This window comes from Cetorhinus maximus, chromosome 12, assembly GCF_964194155.1.
Source record: "Cetorhinus maximus chromosome 12, sCetMax3.hap1.1, whole genome shotgun sequence".
Taxonomy (NCBI): Eukaryota; Metazoa; Chordata; class Chondrichthyes; order Lamniformes; family Cetorhinidae; genus Cetorhinus; species Cetorhinus maximus.
This window is the reverse complement of record NC_135890.1, coordinates 96,782,898-96,795,931: the sequence shown is the minus strand read 5'-3', so window position 1 is coordinate 96,795,931 and position 13,034 is coordinate 96,782,898. Positions and strand designations below refer to the sequence as shown.

Here is a 13,034-nt window from a genome sequence, read left to right as displayed (position 1 = left end):
GCAATCAGGCAGAGTGCACATTGTTTTGTGAAAGGGAAATCGTGTTTGACTAATTTATTAGAGTTCTTTGAGGAAGTAACAAGCAACATGGATAAAGGGGAGCCTTTAGGATCAAAACCAATGCATTCACAATCTCTGTAGCTACCTCTTTTAAACCCGAGTATGTAGGCCATCAGGTCTCAGGAACCTGCCAAATACGTTCAAATATTTTACAACAAAGCTTTTGGGAAGGGATCCCTTCCCAAAAATGTTTGTCTGTTATTTATGTGAAGCCGATGCAAAGCAAGCCTTTCAAAGGAACTCAACTAATTGGCTTGTCTGTTTAGCATTTGAACTAGGTCAAAGCTGGTGTTATTTGAACTGGTGTCAACAACTGGCTTTTATTGCTTCTATGAATGACCATCTGTGCATAAACCTTAGTATGCTGCAGGATTGTCTGGCATCATTGATATTAATCATCTTCTAAAGCAACAAGAGCTAGTATATTACAGAAGACAACAAGTCTATTGTTCACCTAGGCACATTATCCCAGACAACCTTTGAACTGAATTGAAATAAGAAGTGGAGTCTTGCCTAGAGGAGCCTGCTTTAGGCTGGGCATAACAAATGACAATCACTCTTCCAATGTTCTTCTGAAATGCGTTCCCATTATAGTTCACTGTGAAGCAGGTATCAGGTACAAACTAGAGCCCTGCTAAAGTTTTCAGATCATGCACACCCAAAAATCAGTTGTCTCCATTCCTTTAACAAAACAATCCCATAAACTAGCATTGTGATTTATGCTGTGCAGAAGATGTAATAATAAAAAAAAAACTTCCTTTTACCCATTTCATATTAATGAGGCAAAATCTATTCCATCATTACAATTATCATCCTCTGTCTAAATGTTCCACCTCTACTCCTGTGAGATTAATAACTAAATGAACAATTTATTAATATTAATACGAACATTTGTCACGATGACAAAAAATTGACAGCTACCTACAACTTCACCAGCTAACCACAGATATTGTTTAAAATGAAACAAAAACAGAATTACCTGGAAAAACTCAGCAAGTCTGGCAGCATCGGCGGAGAAGAAATCAGTCAACGTTTCGAGCCCTCATGGCCCTTCGGCAGAACTGCAGCATAGTTTCAACAAGGGAGAAATATAAATTGGTTTAAGGTGGGTGGGGTGGCGGGGGAAAGAGACACATTGAGGGTGTGGTGTGAGCAGATAATAATCAAAAGATGTCACAGACAAAAGGGTCAAAGAGGTGTTGAAGGTGGTGGTCTTTGTCTGAGAAAAGTGCTAATTAAGAATGGAACAGGATATTCAAAGTACAGCTCTAGTGGGGGTGGGGTGGAAAGACTAAAGGTTTTAGTTTTAGATTTAAAAATAATGGAAATAGGTGGGGAAAGAAGAATCTATATAAATTATTGAAAAAAAAAGCGGGTGGGGGGGGGGGAAAAGAAACGGGGTGGGGATGGGGGGAGGGGGAGTTTAAGATCTAAAGTTGTTGAATTCAATATTCAGCCCAGAGGGCTGTAAAGTGCCTAGTCGGAAGATGAGGTGCTGTTCCTCCAGTTTGCGTTGGGCTTCACTGGAACAATGCAGCAAGCCAAGGACAGACATGTTGGCAAGAGAACAGGGTGGAGTGTTAAAATGGCAAGCGACAGGGAGGTTTGGGTCTTTCTTGCGGACAGACCGCAGGTGTTCCGCAAAACGGTCGCCCGGTTTGCGTTTGGTCTCTCCAATGTAGAGGAGACCGCATTGGGAGCAACAAATGCAGTAGACTAAGTTAGGGGAAATGCAAGTGAAATGCTGCTTCACTTGAAAGGAGTGTTTGGGCCCTTGGACGGTGAGGAGAGAGGAAGTGAAGGGGCAGGTGTTGCATCTTCTGCGTGGGCATGGGGAGGTGCCATAAGTGGGGGTTGAGGAGTAGGGGGTGATGGAGGAGTGGACCAGGGTGTCCCGGAGGGAACGATCCCTACGGAATGCCGTCAAGGGGGGTGAAGGGAAGATGTGTTTGGTGGTGGCATCATGCTGGAGTTGGCGGAAATGGCGGAGGATGATCCTTTGAATGCGGAGGCTGGTGGGGTGATAAGTGAGGACAAGGGGGACCCTATCATGTTTCTGGGAAGGAGGAGAAGGCGTGAGGGAGGATGCGCGGGATATGGGCCGGACACGGTTGAGGGCCCTGTCAACCATCGTGGATGGAAAACCTCGGTTAAGGAAAAAGGAGGACATGTCAGAGGAGCAGTTTTTGAAGGTAGCGTCATCAGAACAGATGCGACGGAGGCGAAGGAACTGAGAGAATGGGATGGAGTCTTTACAGGAAGCGGGGTGTGAGGAGCTGTAGTCGAGGTAGCTGTGGGAGTCGGTAGGCTTGTAATGGATATTGGTGGACAGTCTATCATCAGAAATTGAGACAGAGAGGTCAAGGAAGGGAAGAGAAGTGTCAGAGATGGACCATGTGAAGATGATGGAAGGGTGGAGATTGGAAGCAAAATTAATAAATTTTTCCAGGTCCCGACGAGAGCATGAAGCAGCACCGAAGTAATCATCGATGTACCGGAGAAAGAGTTGTGGGAGGGGGCCGGAGTAGGACTGGAACAAGGAATGTTCCACATACCCCATAAAGAGACAGGCATAGCTGGGGCCCATGCGGGTACCCATAGCCACACCTTTTATTTGGAGGAAGTGAGAGGAGTTAAAGGAGAAATTGTTCAGTGTGAGAACAAGTTTAGCCAGACGGAGGAGAGTAGTGGTGGATGGGGATTGTTGGGGCCTCTGTTCAAGGAAGAAGCTAAGAGCCCTCAGACCATCCTGGTGGGGGATGGAGGTGTAGAGGGATTGGATATCCATGGTGAAGAGGAAGCGGTTGGGGCCAGGGAACTGGAAATTGTTGATGTGACGTAAGGTGTCAGAGGAATCACGGATGTAGGTGGGAAGGGACTGGACAAGGGGAGAGAGAAGGGAGTCAAGATAACGAGAAATGAGTTCCGTGGGGCAGGAACAGGCTGACACGATCGGTCTGCCAGGACAGTTCTGTTTGTGGATTTTGGGTAGGAGGTAGAAGCGGGCCGTCCGAGGTTGGGCGACTATCAAGTTGGAAGCTGTGGGAGGAAGATCTCCAGAGCAGATGAGGTCAGTGACAGTCCTGGAAACAATGGCTTGATGTTCTGTGGTGGGGTCATGGTCCAGGGAGAGGTAGGAGGAAACGCAACACCTGCCCCTTCACTTCCTCTCTCCTCACCGTCCAAGGGCCCAAACACTCCTTTCAAGTGAAGCAGCATTTCACTTGCATTTCCCCTAACTTAGTCTACTGCATTTGTTGCTCCCAATGCGGTCTCCTCTACATTGGAGAGACCAAACGCAAACCGGGCGACCGTTTTGCGGAACACCTGCGGTCTGTCCGCAAGAAAGACCCAAACCTCCCTGTCGCTTGCCATTTTAACACTCCACCCTGTTCTCTTGCCAACATGTCTGTCCTTGGCTTGCTGCATTGTTCCAGTGAAGCCCAACGCAAACTGGAGGAACAGCACCTCATCTTCCGACTAGGCACTTTACAGCCCTCTGGGCTGAATATTGAATTCAACAACTTTAGATCTTAAACTCCCCCTCCCCCCATCCCCACCCCGTTTCTTTTCCCCCCCCCACCCGCTTTTTTTTTCAATAATTTATATAGATTCTTCTTTCCCCACCTATTTCCATTATTTTTAAATCTAAAACTAAAACCTTTAGTCTTTCCACCCCACCCCCACTAGAGCTGTACTTTGAATATCCTGTTCCATTCTTAATTAGCACTTTTCTCAGACAAAGACCACCACCTTCAACACCTCTTTGACCCTTTTGTCTGTGACATCTTTTGATTATTATCTGCTCACACCACACCCTCAATGTGTCTCTTTCCCCCCCCACCCCGCCACCCCACCCACCTTAAACCAATTTATATTTCTCCCTTGTTGAAACTATGCTGCAGTTCTGCCGAAGGGCCATGAGGGCTCGAAACATTGACTGATTTCTTCTCCGCCGATGCTGCCAGACTTGCTGAGTTTTTCCAGGTAATTCTGTTTTTGTTTTGTTTTGGATTTCCAGCATCCGCAGTAGCTTTTAGCTTTTTGTTTTTATCTTTGTTTAAAATGAACCTGTCTTTAAAAAAAAACTGACCAAAAGATGCCTGCCACAAGTCACCTGATGGCTGATACTGTAAAGCTGACCACTTCTCTGGAAAGTCTATACAAATTGCACTGCAGACCTGTTACATGGAATTTCACACCTGGTTTTGGGGAGGGGGGTGTCAAGGTCCACCTTAAACAGAGACCCTTGAAAGGAAGGCATTAAAAATACAAAGTCCTGGACTTTTAATCCACTGTAATTCTGTGAAGAAAATGGGAACTGCTACCCAGTTAGTTACACCCCAACAAACACTCAAAATTCCCTGTGGAGGATGAAACAACCCCATCTCCTGTTGATTTATATCTCAAAAATGTGTCAAAGGGTTTCTGAAATGAAAGATCAAAAAACTGAGATTACTACAATAGATGCAAGACACACTAATTGAACTCCCTTCCAGGAATATACAGAAATTAGTTTAAAAACTGGCTCTGCCAAGGTGAGAGGAGACAAGCAGGAAGAAAAGAAACATGATTATCATTTGAAGCCCTGTTGGAAAAGAGCAGGATTGGTCTCTCTGATGAAAACACACTGGCTTCAGAGACAGTGCAGACCTGAACAAATTCAACTCCAGGCTCCTACCAGAAACCACCTAACAGCTGCAACGTTCCACAATCTCTGCCTCACAGACATGCAATTACTTGTATATTTTTATAACTTTTATTTTTGGACTCTAATTTTCTTACTTCTCGTGTATGTGTGTGTGTGAAAGAGATCACATCTTTTATTACTTTTCTTGGGTTTTAGTAACTAATAAACTACTCTTTCTTTGACTCAAGAAAACTTGGGTTTGATTGGCTCCTTAGTAAGAAGTAAATACATTTGGATTGAAAACGCATCTATGGGGAAAAGGCATTTTTAAAAACTTTTCTTGTGGCCAGAGGGGGCTGAATAAAGGGGGAGCCAGCCGACTCCTCCTCACCTGGTTGTAACGCGTTTGAGAAATGAATCCAAACACGTTTGAGAAATGAACCAGGCAATACCTTTTAACGATTAGTGTGTCTGGACACACAAATCCCTTTGATCTTCTACAGCTCCTGGTCTCTCACATTAAGAAAACATTCCAAATTGTCTTTATTGGGTTCAAAATGAATTACCTCACTTCTCATTTGAACTACATCTGTCACAATTTTGCCCATTTAATCTATCTACATCACTAACTTCCTGCTTCCACTTACATGACTTACTGTACATCCTAAATTGGTGTCAACTGCATATGCAACTTTCTATTCCTTCATCCAAGTCATTCATATTATATGGTGAAAAGCTGAAACCCCAGTACAGATTCCTGGGGAACTCCACTTATCACACCCGGCCAATCAGGGAACACGGCCAATCAAGGAACATTTCCCATTATACTTACTTTCAGTTTCCTACTTCCCAACCAATTACTAATCGACACCACAAAGTTACCTCCAATAACATGCACTCTTAGTTTTGTTAATTTCCACGGAATCTTATCAAATGCCATGTGGCAGTCCATACTTACAGCCCCTTGTTCACCGTGTTCATGGTCACAAAAAATTGAACTCGCTAGACATAGCCTACCCTTCACAAGTCAATGTTAATTCTCTTTGATCAGCTCATCATTTCCTCTGAAAAGCTGTGCTTCTTTATTGAAAAGTGCCTCCTTTCTTTGAGGTTACCCAATAACAAGGAGCCCAAAGACTAAACATTATTTCTGGTAACCCTTTGAACATTTGCAAGGGTTTCAATATCCCCCAAGTGATAAGACCAAAACTGGCACTATATTCTAGATTCAGCCATATCAATAGGTATAGGTTAATTATTGTGTTACTCATCTTGTATTTAACTGTCTAGAGCCACACATTATAACATGGTACTTAATTTACCTACAACTCAGAACAATCGTCACGGGCCTTTAATAGTCCATAAATTGCGACTCCCAGGTCCTTATCCTGCTCTGCAGTCTTAAACTAGTAATCCTGTATGATATACATGCCTAGAATTGCTGTGAGCCAAATGCATTTCACTGCATTCATTAGTCTGTCATCTATTTTGTCCATAATCCTAACTCCCACATAAACTTTTGCGCCATTGACAAATGTAAGGGTTGTGGCCTCTGCTGTCTTTATCCAAATTAATAAGAAAGATGGTGAAAAACAACAATCCCCATATGGATCCCTGCTGGGCTTCACTAGCGACCAGGCCCTATGTAAAGATGTGACCATTGATAACTACCTTCTGCCTACTCAAATACAAGCAATTTTCAATCTAGCTTAAAATGTGACTGCCAATTCCACAGGAAAAACTTTACTTAACAGCTTTCTCTGCAGTACTTTATGAAAAGCTTTTTTAAAAATCAAGATACACAATATAGTTGCGCTACCCTCAGCTGCTAACTTTATGAGCTCTTTAAAAAATTCAAACAAGTTGGTGTGACAGGACTTCCATTTCCAAAGGCCAATTTAGGGGCGATCATTTGAAGCCCTGTTGGAAAAGAGCAGCATTGGTCTTTCTGATGAAAACACACTGGCTTCAGAATAGCTTCTACTCTTTCCAAATGATTGTACAGCAATCTCAAATTACTTCTAGCCACTAGTCTGACAATAAACTAACCAGCCTATAATTCCCAGGTTCAGATTTACTTCCCTTAAGGGACCACATGGGTCTCCCCCAAATCCATGGAATAAATCCTAAATGTCTACAAATTGTTAAATACGAGAGCAAGCAGCCAACAGAATAGCATCCATTTCTTCTTTTTACTCATAGGTAAATAGAGTTGTGCCAGTAGCCTCAAGAGTCCTAATCAGTTTGCTGTCTCTTACTTTATTCCATGTTAACAGTTGGACATGTAAAAGGGTTACTCCTTAAAATGTATTAGGATTGCATACCCAATGTTCTACTTGACATTATAATCACTGCTATATAATGTTAAAATTCTTGTTTAATAAAATATACATTTTTTTCCTTGTATTTTCTAATGTACCACCTTGGGTGAATACCACTCTGGATAGCTCCATGCATATAATCTTTCTATTCTACAGTAAACCAACCAGGTCAAACTTGAGCATATGGGAAGGAATTGAGCAGTTCTCTTGCCTGGATCAACTAATGTACACTGGTAAAAAGGTAGTTTCTCTTTAGAATTCTCAAACAAATGTGGAAGCCAAAGTTTTATTTTGTTAATGAAAGCAGAGTTTTACAATAGAAAAGGTAGAAAAAGTCAAGACATTCACTGAGGAAAACAAGAACATTTACTAACAAAGAACTAAATCACACAAGTGTGTTAAAAAAAAAGCAGACCCAGTCTACCTAAAAAATGCATTCTAAAGATGGCAAGGAATTTTAAACATTTAAGCCAAAATAGAGTAACAATCACTGGGGAAATCAATTAAGGATATCTAAGCTTATATTCACTTACACACAACAGCACAAAAACATTCTACTACAGCTGTGTTATGCACACAATTGAATGTTTTTGTTAAGGCTTGTGGGAATGGCTTGATAGAAAAGCTTACAGCTTTAGAAAAGATACAGCTTCCTGAACTGGAAGTACATGCAAAATACCCCCAGGCAAGAAATGTTCCATTGTTTGCAAGTGAAGAGTTGATAAGATAAGCCTATGGACTGACCAGGAGCAAGTCAAATCTCAAGAATGAAGGAAAAGATGATGGGATAAATTATTCATAAGGCACCTTAGCACTTCACATACAATGAATTACTCTGAAGTGCAGTCAGTGATTGTTATGCTGGAAAACAACCTGAGAATCACTTTATAGCAGTGCTCATTAATACAATGGCCCAGATTTTTCAATCAATGGCAAATGATCAGCATTTGCTGTTCATTACACTTAGTTGCCCAGACACATTTCATAGGTCTCTGAACAGCAACTTACAGTATTTAGAGATCCTTTTCAGAGAAGTTCCCTCTGCATGGGATCTACCGTGTGAGAGAGCAAGGATAGCAACAGTGTGTCTCTGCAACCAATCAAATTGAAGCATTCTCAGACATGCAGTTTAACCAGTCTAAATACATTAGAACATTTAACTCAATGCAAATTCCTGTACAGAGATCAAGGAGAGGAGTCAAAGAAACAGTGTTTTTAATTTAAAACATTTCCAACAATAACTAAATCCTGAAGATATGAATGAATTAATCTCCACATTTGTAAAATTAAATTCTCAGGGCTCCATTAAAAATTCACTTACACCTGAATGGTGGCGTAGTGGTAATGTCACTGGACTAGTAATCCAGAGGTCCTGGCTAATGGTCTTGGGACATGGGTTCAAATTCCACTATGGCAGATGGTGGAAATTGAATTCAATTATTAAATACGGAATATAAAGCTAACCTCAGTGATGGCAAGATAACTATCATCAATTGTGTACAACCCACATGGTTCACTAATGTCCTTTAGGGAAGGAAATCTGCTCTCCTTACCAGCTCTGGCTGACATGTGACTCCAGGCCCACGGAGTCCAACTATGTGGTTGATTCTTCCCTCTGCAATGGCCTAGCAAGTCACTCAGTTCAAGGGCAATTTGGGATGGGCAACAAATGCTGGCCCTGCCAACATCGCCCACACCCCATGAAAGAATAAAAAAGAATCCACTAATTCTAATTTTTTCTGATGTGTTTTGTGGAAAACTAGTGAGTGCAGCAACTTCACACCCTTCAACTATTTAATGCTAAATCTACCAGCAAGATACCTGTGGAGAAGCATGGCAAGATGGACAGCAACTTCCAAATTTTCACGTGTAACCATGCAAGTGCGGACACCAGAAATTGCAGTGCGATTTACTCCACGAGAGTGGTGTTGACAGCCTCACCGTTACTCTCATCACCAAATCTGCATCAAGCGAGCTCCAATAAATATATTATAATCAGTGTTTTAGCTTGTCTAAAGTATCCTGCATTTGTTGATCTAAATCCATTGGCAGTTGATACCAATTATAAGAAAAAAAGCACAAGTCAAAGTGCTGTAATACTGTATAATGTTTCTTGTATGTCACTCATCTCAATCTCAAATTGCTCCCATCATTACTTCATCCTAATACTATTTAACTCAAAACATGCTTGCCAAATTGAGGACAAGGTTAATTTTGTGTTATACAATACAGGTGGATAAAATGTAAAAATAAATTCAAGCCCATTATACTACAATTAAAATCTTAGTAAAGCATACCTATAAGGCAACTGCACTAAAATTTTGCCTGACTGTTCTAATGAAATCCTAGGGATGCTGCTGGTAACTGATTGAAAAAGCATTTTTCCTTTAACATTTTAAATGGAAGCAGAGCCAAAATAACAGGTAGAGCACAACCTATTTGTGTATAATATGGAGACTGGAAGTCGACAAATAGAATTAAAACGTAGAGAAGCAAAATGTCAGTTCAAAGGAGTTATAAAAATCACATTCAAAATTTTGCAATTCATACTTTTCACTACCCTGCGTTGTTAACGATTAAACAGTTAAGATTTTCAGGCATTTTCACCAAAATATAATGTCTTAAAAAAGAATCACTGGACGCCCACACGAATTCCAAAATCAAGCATTCTTTCCCTCTTCCCCCCCACCCACCCCGCGCATACATGCTGACATTGAACAATACAAAAACTAGCCTGGTATTTGATAACAAAAATGAACGGTGAGGCAGGGAAGATCTGACAAAATCCCCAGGGATTGCGGCTGGAAAGCTTTTACAAGTGTTACAAATCCCTGCGCGACACTCATGGCCTCTGCAAGAAACCAGAGGGAGAAAAATAAACCCAGGCCGAACAGAGACAGTAAAGGGACCCCTCCCTCCCTCTCTCTCTCTGTCTTTGCTGCTGTCCCCGCTAAATAACACAATAAATAACACGCCTCACTTTCACACTTGTCCTGTGGCATAAATTCCAAAATTAAAGTGGAACCATCACCATCAGTAAACGCCCACTTGCATTTTCTACGCCTACATTTCCTATTCCAGCAATAATAAAAAAGGGATGCTTGAGAGATGCTGGGTTTCCCCAAACTGATGACAACCTGCTTCAAATCTGAACCAAGTCCTGCCTTCCTGCCAAATATTATTATTATTTGCGCACAGTTAGTGGCGACGGTAATTCGTGTCCCAATTGGGGGGGGGGGGGGGGCAGCAACACCGTTCCAGGAACGGCCGGCCACCCCAGCAACATTGACGGCTCCGAAAATACCAAAGACGTACCTTCATGACAGTTACTCCATATCCGCGCCCCGAAACTATAGCAACATGTCCGGCCTCTTGGTGCCCGAAGCTGAGGGGGCTCGAGCAGAGAGTCCGGTAAACGGACACTCGCACTCCCGATATCGCGGCTGCGCACAACCCGGCACAACCGCCCCGTTCCCCCCCCCCCGGCCTGATTGACATTCGCATCAACCAATCGGGAGCAAGATGTAACGTCTCACAGGAAACAAAAGTAGTAAAAGGGAAGGGGAACTAGTGCAATCATTCAGAGGAGGATATAGGGAGGGGGGGGGTAATTCTGAAAGTACTTTAGAATATGTAATAAAAAGTTGCAAACATATTTAAAAAAAGGTGAAAGAGGATTCAATGGTAACTTTCAAAAGGCAATTGGATGTATGCTTCTAAAAGAGAAAATTTGCAGGACTATAAGATGGACGAATACGGATAAGTCTTTCAGAGCTGGCACAACCACGATGGGCCAGATGGCCTCTTTCTGTGCTGGAAGGTCTATGCTATTATAACGTTTAAAAGTTTTAATTAAAAATTGTGTGTTCCTCCAGGATTGTCTTGGACAGTCTAGTAAACAACCAGGGAAAAAATCCGAAGGACATAAAACAAAAGTGCATTTACTAAGTATAAAAATATTGGAAATGGGGAAAACAGGCTGTTTGACTGGGTGATTAGAGACTGGAAATATGTAATGAATCCTACAAGAATTAGTGAAGCCTCAATTGATGTTGATTGATGTATATAAGTATAACCAGAGTTGGCATCCCTCATTTTGGCAAATGGATGTACATATATTTTTTCAAAGGAACCAAAAGTCTGATGTGTGCCAGAATAAAGACTGCAGAATCAAGGGCCGTTCAGCCTGAAAAAGGTGACTAGAGTGTGATCTTATACTGATGGAGAAAATATGTGCAAGAGGAATATTCCTTATTATCATGAGTTGGAAAACTATCCATCCACTTCTGGGCAGACCAAGATGAAGTGAATTTCAGTAATCCCGCCACAAAATTACCAATAGTTTGTTAAGCTCAGTCAGAAGAAATAAGGCACATTTCCAGTTTTGGCCTGTAATGGGATTTTCCAGAGTTCGGTGGTTTTGGAATGATTCCCAGACCTGTCCAAGGTCATGGACACCATTTCCCATTCAAGGACCACATGGAAGTTCCCTCTAATTGATGTTACTAGAGTTGCCCAACAAGAGCACTCGCCATAGTATTTTCTATAGAAGTGATATTCGCTGAACAAATAAACTTTTCAAAAACTTTCCTTCCCTTTACAGCCTCCATTGATCTCAGCATGGCCACATCTGATAGGAACTGATAAGAAATTGAACATTTTTGAATTCTATCAAAAGAACATAAATAAGAATGGGAGAAGACCATATGGCCCATCATGCCTGCTCCACTATCCCATATGATCATAGCTAATCTTAGGCTTCAGCTCCACTTTCCCTGCCTGTTCCCCATATTCCTCGATTCCCTGACAGACCAAAAATCTACCTCAGCATTTAAAATATTCAATGATCGCGGCGCAACCTCAACCCTTTGGGGTAGAAAATTCCGAAGATTCACAACCCTTTGAATGAAGAAATTGCTCCTCATCTCAGTCGTAAATGATCGGCCCCTTATCCTGAAACTGTTTACCCTCGTTCTGGATTCCCCAGCCAGGGAAATCAGCCTCTTAGTGCCTACCCCGACAAGCCCCTTCAAATCTTGAGTGTTTCAATAAGAACTCCATAGAATATAGACCATTTACTCAGCCTTTCATCATAGAACAATCCTCTCAGCCCAGGGACCAATCTTTGCTGTACTGACTCCAATGCAAGCATGTCTTTTAAATAAAGAAACCAAAATTGCACAGTATCCCAGTTGTGGTCTCATCAAAACCCTGTTCAATTGTAGCAAGACTTCTTTATTATTGTACTCAAATCTTCTTGCAGTAAAGGTCAACATGCCATTTGCTTTCCTACTTGCTTACTGTACCTGCATTGTAACTTGTGTTCCTTGTACAAGTACACCTGAGTCTCTCTGAACATTGACATCACAAGTTTCACACAATTTAAAAAATATTCTTTTTTATTCTTATGATCAAAGTGAATAACCTCACATTTGCCCAATTATCTTCCATCTGCCACCTTGTTGCACACACATTTAACCTATTACACATACACTTAACCTGTTACATGTCTTTGCAGCCTGTGTCCTCCTCACCGCTTGCATTCCCACATAGCTTTGTATCATCAACGAACCTAGATACATTACTCTCTGTCTCTTTGTCTAAGTCAATAATACAGGTTGTAAATAATTGAGGCCCCTATACTGATCCTTGTGGCATTCCACTGGTCAGAGCCTATCAACTTGAAAATGCCCCATTTATCCTTACAGTTGCAAAAATCTGGTTCATGGTTTATGTGTTTTAGAATATAACTTTTAGTTCTGGGAATTAAAATTTTAACTGTAGATAAAGCGGGCATCTGATTGAGAAACTGATAAGCAACCCTGAAGTAAATGCAATTCAAAGAAGCTTGGAATTAATTACTATTAAAAGGTAACTTGTGTTTATCTTAGAAGGTCAGAGTTGCTAGTGAAAAAATGCTAAACAATGGATGACCCATTTCTGGATCTCTTGGTAGAGCCAGGGTGTCCACCATTATCTCCATAAAACAGCCATAAGCGAGCAGTTCTGGAAAGAGGATCATA

General features: G+C 41.7%; 1 protein-coding gene across 1 annotated transcript in view; it reads right to left on the bottom strand.

Annotated features, from left to right (window-relative positions):
* LOC144687724 (calcium/calmodulin-dependent protein kinase kinase 2-like) overlaps positions 1–10,367 on the bottom strand; it is a 121,332-nt gene extending 110,965 nt beyond the window's left edge. The window contains exons 1-2 of the mRNA XM_078554169.1: positions 10,327–10,367; positions 8,333–8,419 (exon numbers count right to left, since the gene is read on the bottom strand). The gene's annotated coding sequence lies outside the window, so the exon portion shown is untranslated. The remainder of the gene's footprint in view (positions 1–8,332; positions 8,420–10,326) is intronic.
* Between the last annotated feature and the right edge of the window lie 2,667 nt (positions 10,368–13,034).